Raw genomic sequence first — 9,317 nt, forward strand, 5'->3', positions numbered from 1 at the left:
AATTTTTGCACAAAAAAACTATAAACTTGACAAATGTACAAATCAAAAACTTTTGAATAATATTTCCAAATTTCATAACGGTTAACCCAACAATTTGTACCATGTTTTATAATTCATTAAGCCTAATTATATAATACTTGAAGCGAGAACTTATTAGAGAGTTATCATGTGGCTATAATATTTAATTATATATATAAGTTCATGGTTAAAATTGATTAAACTTATAAAAGTATAGATTACTCCAAGTTAATTCAGCATGACACATGTTTAGAGTCAAAATTGATCTAATCCAAAAGTTCAATTATAACATAGTCATATATAGACCAATCTGGTTTAAGCATATGCTCTCGGTCAACCCCAGAGGTTGTTGAGAACTAAAAAAATAGTTATAGAGCATTGGATTGTGGCAGAGTTGAGAAAGAAAGTAAGAAATGACCACGGAATGCTATTCGGTGAGGAAAAAGTTAGGTAAAATTTATATTTTAGAAAGGAAAAAAAAAAATTATATATTCCTTCCATGTTAAAGAGAATGAGAACATGAGAATCCATATGAACTTCACACCAAAAGATGATCATATATAAGATATATATATATATATATATATATTTACAATATGGTATATGTTTTATAGGGTTAGATTCTCTAAGTCAAGAACAAATATATTCTCTTTCGTGAATGCCACAAAAAATGGGTTCCCTAGTTCCCACATAACTTTTTTGCACCTTTTTTTTCTTCTTTTTATTTATACAATTTTGTTAAATATTAATGATTAACATATCTTTAAACTATGCCCTATTCGATTCAATTAAAAACTAATTTACCCTATCTCCAAATTATAATTAATAATAATATATTCTATATATATACAATTTTATATATATTATATGGTTGCATTTTATGAAACTCTCCCAACCGAGTCAAAATGTCATTTTCGGGCATATATTCGCATACCATTTTCATATATTAGTTGGCAACCAAACTGATCTCCATCAGAATATATTTCTTATATTATCTATGAAAGAAAAAAAAAATTCTTGTCTTGACTTAATCTCCATCATGCAATGATAATTTGGAATGTACATTTTATTTTAGAATTTTGAGTTACATTTATATATAATTCATGGTGTTTTGATAAATCAAAGCTCACAAAAACATTTGACTATATTCTATTCATGTCTTTAAAACTATAATATAAATCAACATAAACAAAGTTATATCAAATATACAATTATAATAATAATTAATAAAGTTTGGTATAATTAATATGGAAACTGATAGCTATATATCTTAGTTAATATCTTTAAATGTTTTTTGTATCAAAAGTATCATATCATCAAAGATAAAAGATTTTTGTCCTTAATAGTAAAACTGTCAAAACATTTTTAATTTATATTGCAAAATATAGCAGTGTATATTAGTGGTAAACGACGTTGATGATTTAATTTATAATTAGTGTCTACTTCACTGATAAGCAGTAATATTTTGTTATATTTATAAATATTTTAATTTTTAATTTATATAGCAAAATATAACAGCGTATCAGTGATAAATGATGTTGATGGTTTAGTTTTATAATCAGTGTCCATTTCACCGATAAACATTAATATTTTGTTATATTTAGTGATATTTTATTATATTTATAAATATTTTGATTTAGTTGAAAACAACAACTCAGTTAAATGTTACTAATTCGATATATATCAATCGATATTCATAATATTATGAAAGTACATAAAATATATTCCCGAAACATGTATAGTTAAGTTGAAACTTGAAATTGGTACAAGCACTTCTACTCTCTATCATCTTCACCTTTCTACCAAAAGGGGAAAGGGGACATATTCGCCAAGAAAAAGACATTTTATTTCCATTTATATAACAGTTTAAATCTAAACTAAAGTTGTCATTTTCTATATACACCCAATCCAACCCAACAAAGTAAAATCATGAGTACTTCAATTGAAGGGGTGATGATTGAGAGTATATATCATGTTGGCTTCTTCAATCAAGTTGGAGTTTGTTGTAATTAATGAGTCTTTCATAATATTGCAAGAAAATAATAGAAATGAGATTTTATGAGTCAAGGATTCCAAATTAATGCATGCGTGTGCATGCACATTAATTTATTTTAAACATATATATTTCCACTTCCATGTGTAGATATATTATTCTCTACTACCAATTTGGCTAGCTATACTTAGTTGTATAGTAGTGACTCAAAGCTAGTGTATCTTTCATCATGTTTATCTTTTTATTTGCAAAAGTCATGACTTTGTTTATTGCTCAACAACTCTTAACTTCATTTGACACAATTGGTCGGATTTGGAACTTTTACATCGACCAGAGAATGCCTTTTGGGAATTAAAAGTGATATAAAAAAGTGCTTAAACACACACATGTGGATGCAATAATGTACGGTGGTTTAAATAGTAGTAGTTATTTGTCTATTCGTGACAAAATTTATATATAATTAATGAACTTGTCGATATTGTTTGAAAATTAAATAGTAGGAGATCGTATTTGCATATAAATTAGACATCGTTGTGAAAAAAAAAATGTCTCTTCTAAAACAACGGTCTCAAAAGTTGAGTGGTTGAGAGAAGAAAGAAGAAAAATGCCAACATTATTTAACAATTTGGAAGCTATATATACATTATTGGTCGGTAATACACCAAGCATGCAGGATGATATGATAATATAAGACCAATCAAATAAAATATCGTTGATGTATTGATAGCAAAAGTATAGTATATATACATATAATTTTAGTTAGTTTTTAAATTTTTAACTAAATATCATTTACCTTTCTCGAGTTTATTTATTTGTATTTCTGTATTAAAAAAATAATAATGAAATATGATCATAAATGAAACTAATTTGAATGTAAAAGTGATTTGAAAAGAAGCTTAACAAAGGCATCAACCATAGGCGAGGTAACATGGAGACACGGATTTCGATAGAATAATTAATGAGGCTAAGGTGCCCACTTTTTCCTTAAAATTTTTGTAATTTTATCTTTTTTTTCAACTTATACTTCTCTCTATCTTTTTCTTGTACAATTGAAAGAGACCAATTAATTAAAGACAAAAAAAAAAAAAAAAAGTTCTTTTTGTTCATTTGTTTTAGAAACCAAAAGAGTCAAGGAAGAAATTTGGGGCTCACCATTGTGAATTTCATGTTGGGATGAACAAGTGTGGTAACTAGTAAGCATCCTTACATTGCTTTCTTGTTATCTTTATCAATCTAAGTTATTTTCTATGTTGGGATTTTCATAGAATTGTGTTTCATACGATGATTTAAGCAATGAATACTATGTTTAGAGATTAGATTTCATAATTGTATATATACTTGTGGTTGGTTATTTTAGTGACTTTATGTTGCTTAACATATTAATTCATTCATGCATCTTGATCTTAATGTTTTTAATTATATTTTATCGATCGATTACTAATTGATAACTTGATTTGTATTTTAGCTTCGAATGTTAAAATTTTGTAAAACCATAGATTACAAGACTAATAGCTAAAGAGTGAATTTGGATCTAATTGTTATATTTGCAATCGTTCCTTTTTGTGTGTAATAATTAAAGAACCAGAACACAAAGAGATAGATGCAACCTAGACTGCAACAAATCATTGCCCAATAAATAATATTGTTAATGTACCAAATATGAAACATATATATTAATATGACTGTATATTTAATATATCAATGATTAATGTATGCATAAAGCTCTAAACTTAGACTCGTTCACTTGATCGTGTTTCTAGGCTTATTTTCGACTATTCAACATGTTATATGGGTGGATTTTAGAACTAAGGGTAAAATGGTTGAAGGAGAGGAAGAGACTCTCCTAGGGACAAATTGGACTGGTCAACCTCGACCCCAACCCAAAGTCAAATCTCTTATGTTAGCCTGAGAGCCAAAGGCCCAACATAGTTGTGTCTTAAGGGATGAAATCCTAATGCGCCTAGCAAAGACTGTTGAGTCGGTTGATCTCGACCCAAGAAAGATTCGTACAAAATATGTCCAATGTAAAACCCTAATAAGATAGCAAAAGAATTACCTTTATCTCATTTCCGCCATGATTCCACATGAGAGAAACAAAAACTTATAACTTTTTTTTATTTTATAATTCTCTTACCGACTTAACTATTAAAATCATTTTTCTTATTATGCATGTTCTTTCTTTTTCAAATTACAAATTTAACGTTATTACGTTGTCAAATGTAAGGATGAGATGCCAAAATTTGGCATCAACAAAACATATTGTGTTGACATTTTTTCTCCATTTTTTGTTTTCACAATATTTAAAGTTTAAATAGTGTTCTCCTGTTTACAATATTTTTTCTTTGTCGAATTTGCAAGTGTCTCCATGTTTTTATGTTTTACAGATTTTGTTTCCCACTTTCTTTTGATTTAACTTTTTAAAATTCCATTGATAATCTTTAGCATCTTCTTGATTTTTACCTTGACTTTTATTTTTATCAATCCGTATCTTCTAGATTTTTTATCTTTGACTTTTATTTTTCTAAAAAAAAACTTTGTTCTTAGTTGCCTTATAGATAATTAATTAAATTGTTGGTCATATCACGTAAAGTGATAGTGTATTGGACTCCTTTTTCTTCTTTCTTCTCATTTCTTTTAAGGAACTTCTTTAATTTTAGGAAAATTATTATAAATAAAAAGAATGATTAAAAATATTTATGAATATAGTAAAGTTTTAGAATCTATCGAGCTTGATTCCAAAATATACCCATATCCTATCATATTTTGTACTAAAAAATATCTATAAAATTTAAATCTCATAATTACCTCAATTTGTTGTACTAAAAAATAAAGATAGAAGACATGATGGAGCTAATATAATTTCATTTAAAAATTATAGATGAATGTTATACAATCTTAAGGAGACACCAAAAATATTTCTTTACTCAATCAATTATTGCAACAACAATCTTTTTCATTAGAAATGTTAGATAGTTTGGGATAACAAAATCCGGCACCTTTATTATTTTGGATGCAATCATAATAACATGAATCATCGTCATAGTCGTCAGAACATGGCCGAATACAACTCATATAGATGTCTTGTTCAACTACATAAGACCAAAGATTAACATTAAATTATTGTTTTAGAAAACAATTACAATACGTTATGAAATCAAAAGAGTTAATTATGAGATAAAAAACACATACTTGTCGTTGATGAAACAAAACAAACGAACATCGTCAAGACAACAACGGATACGGTAAAAAACTTGGAAGATGCCATGATGCGTTCTCAGATTTGAATTCATGAGATTAATTATTGAGTTTGTTTTTGGGAAGAAATTCAAAGTGCAAGTTATTTATAGTTGTCTCTAATTATAAATGATTGGGTGTTATACTATAAAAAAAAAAAAAAAAATTAACCGTGTGAAATTAGTTGACACAAACTAAAACCTATAAAAAGAATGTTGATAATAGAAAAAGAATATTAATAGATACTAGTTTGATAAAATGTTAAACAAATTATTATATCGTGAATGGAAAATAAATAGAAATTAAATTAAGAAACAAAATTATTAGTAGTATATTTTTAAAAATTTATTATAAGTGACATTTTAGGATTTGTTTCAAAAACAATGGAATAAATAAAAATATTTAAAAATATAACTTGTTTATTTGTGATGGACAGTGATGAACTATAATTATTTATCAGTAATAGACACTCATGATTGATTGACTATGATATTTTGCCATATTTAAAAATATTTTTAGTAGTTTTGGTATATAAAATAATTACTTGGCATTAAAAATTGTTGTAGAAAGAAATTAAAAAAAAAAAAACAAAACACGTAAACTTGTTACCCCAACAAAAAAAAGAGAGAATGGATCTTTCAAACCAGATAGTCAAAACGTGACCATTTTAGGAGATTAAAAAAAAAGAATACTAACGTTGAGAGATCGACCATGAGAATAATTTCAATAGGTTTTGATTCAACAAACTTATCGTTTTGAAGACTTGATCAAATATATAGAATTAAAAACATAAATTTAAGAGATGAAATTTGATGAATGCAAGCGCATGCATTTTGTAATTAATAAAGTGATGCAACTTTTGAAAGACCAAATTTCATTCTCAAAATATCTAAAATGCACAAATAATTGAATTTAGCATAACTTTTGATGTGAGAATTGGAAAAAGAGGTGAAGTGATGATTCAATTCTTAAGTCCTCTCAGGCGTTCATTTTTTTCTTTTTGTTTACTCCATTAAGTCGTTTTAATGAAATCTTATATATTCACCTTTTTAGAGTTTAGATTCATTTTAGAATGTTTAATTTTTAAAATAATTTATTTTAAGGTAAATGGATGGGTTTTACATTAATTTAAAATAATTTTAAAAAAAATGAGGTTAGGAAACAAATCAGGAAACTCATTCAACCAAATTTTAAAATAAATGTTTATTTGGTGTTTAAGAAATCCCTCCTAAATATCTATTTTTCTTCTTCTATTTTTTTGTATTCTTTTTAGTATTTATTTTTCACTCCGTTATTTTTTTTTGTTTTTTAAATATTTTAAATATTTTTTAATGTGTGTTCGTATACATACAAATATAAGGATTTGCAAATGTTTCTAAATAAAAAAAATCATGAGAACGCCAATGAAGAGCATGATCGTTTGGTTCGTAAAACGAAGATGAATAAAGAACGTGATTGAATTGTACATCTTCTTGTCTAGTTGATAATATATTGTCTATGAAAAATTATTTATCTTATTTATAATTTGTTGTTGAAAATCAATTATTTTTCTTTATGATTATGTATTTACCTTTCAAGATATTTATGTTTTTAAAATTGAATTGTTCAAAAAAAAATTAATACAAAAAAAATTAATGTTTAGTTTCAAGTAACTAAAAAATCAATAATTTCAAGATAATGCGTAATTAATTTAAAATATATTTCTTGAAAAAAGATTCAAAATGTATGTATTTCTTTATGAAATTAATTCATAATGTTTACTAATCTTTTATGATAATTTGATCTAAGCATAAACATTGTTAGTATAAGACAAATCAGATACAACTTTTTATATAAACATTTATAAAGAAGCCAAATCAAACATCTAAGTGTTTAGATGTTAAAATCATTTTACAAAATTTTTTTTAAAAGATTGTATTATTAAATAAACATTTTTTTTTCAATAGACAATCCAAAGGGACTCTAAGTCTATAAACTATTATAGTAATCATTTTTTCTTAAAACATGATAGGACAAATGTATTAATTTAAACCTTGAATTTTGATAAGTATATCCAAATAAAAAATAATAGAAGGTTTCAATTGATACAATTATAAAAGTTTATGATTTAAAGTGATACAAGCCTCACTTACCTATAAGCTGATATTATTTTCTAGGGTGAACTTAATTGGTCAGTAGTCTCTTAAACCAAGTTAATAATTATGGCATTAGGTAAAGTTATGAACAACTTTAATTCCTAACCTAAATATTTAAAAGATAATTTAATAGCAATCCAAGGTTGTAGGTGTAATTAAACATGTAATATCAGTATGACACCCCTAGAGGGGTGAATGAGTTTGTGAAGACTAATTAAAACAGGTTTTCAAAGGGTGGCTCGATTAAACAAATTAACAATTTTTGCTAATAAATAACTTAAAAGATAATCTCATACTTATATAAATATGGGCTTCCAATTAATAGAGTGTGACATTAACAAATTCAAGAATCCAATTTAATTCAAACATCCAATGCTTACAACATTTTTCCCAAAAACACGTTTTTCTTTTAATCGTATTTTTTTCTCCATAAAACTCCTTAAATTAAAACATAAATGACAGTTTTTCTTTTAAAGGTAAAAGTTTGTTTGTTTTGTTATATACTAAAAATTGTTTTGTTAATTTTAAATTACTATACAAGAATTTGTTGGTAGAGGTGATGGTTCAAGTTGATTGATGGTCGTTGAGAATGGTGCTAAAAGAAGATGGTCGGACATTGGCTGTCGATGGTTTTCTAAGGTTGATTGGTGATGATAGCTAAAAAATTGCGGCCTTAGGTTGCTCTATGACGGTAATAAAAAATTGGTGGAGAAATGTTGGCTCGTAGTGATGATCAAAGGTTGGTGGTAGGTGGTACTTGGAGATGGTGACCAACAGTTGGCCAGTGGTGGTCGTTGGAGAAAACGACTAAAGGTTTTGATCGACGATGATTGCAAAAAGTGGTGGATAGAGTTCTTCACAACAAATTAAGAGAGATTAACCATTAAACACTTACAATTCGTTTTTCTAAAAGTTGATTTGAAGTGTTTACAACAAACCAACTTCTTTTTTTTCTAAATTCATTGGTTATCAAACACATGATTTTGTTTTTCAAAACAACTTATTTTATACAACAAATATTAATTTATGCCCTAAAATTTGAAGTTATATCAATTATAACTATTAATTTCGTGCAAATAAAAAATGATAATAAATTAATTACAAAATTAAATAGGGGAGGGATATAGAAAAAATGACATGGAAAGTGCATGGTGGTTCGACACGATTGGCCTATCCCATTTTCCATGTTTCTACTGTGTACATCGTTACAAACTCTGACTCTTTTTATCTGCTTAGAATCGAATCTCTACGACATTCATTTTTTAGTTGTTGGGAATTAAACTGTTATAACAATTCTTTTATAGAATCCAAAGCAACTCTTATGATACATTTTGAGATGAAGAAAAAAGATTAAATATTATCTTCGAACGTGAATAAATATAGACTCTAACCCTTTGAAACTACTCAGAATTTTACGAATAAAACCCTCTAATGGTATGCTATCATAGGTGTGATATGCTAACATAAGTGTGATCAAGCCAAGTGTGGAGTGAAAGTATGGAGACAGATGCAAAGCTTTTATTCCATCATTAGAATATCCACAAGTTTGAAACCTAAGAAGATGTAGAAATGTGTATTTAGCTCAATTTAAGAGTCTTATAGAATGGATGCTTGTTTACTTGAGTTCTAAATTAACAAATATGTGTTTACTTACTTAAAAGTCTCAAATCTACCTTACTCCATGCATCCCCTTTCCCTTTCGTTTAACATATACTTTACCTTTACAGCAGCGTCCTTTGTTTAGTTAAAATTTTGTACCTTCTTTATTTGGAATTCGATACTTTTTGAAATATATTCAATTTTATACTACATGTTTGGAGTATACATACTTGCACTAATAAGTTGTTGTCCTGACACATGTCACTTACATGTATCGATTCAAAATTTAGGGGTTGTTTGTTTTGTTGAAATCCGAGACTTTTATGGTGTGAGATATA

The sequence above is a fragment of the Cucumis melo genome, chromosome 4, assembly GCF_025177605.1.
Source record: "Cucumis melo cultivar AY chromosome 4, USDA_Cmelo_AY_1.0, whole genome shotgun sequence".
Taxonomy (NCBI): Eukaryota; Viridiplantae; Streptophyta; class Magnoliopsida; order Cucurbitales; family Cucurbitaceae; genus Cucumis; species Cucumis melo.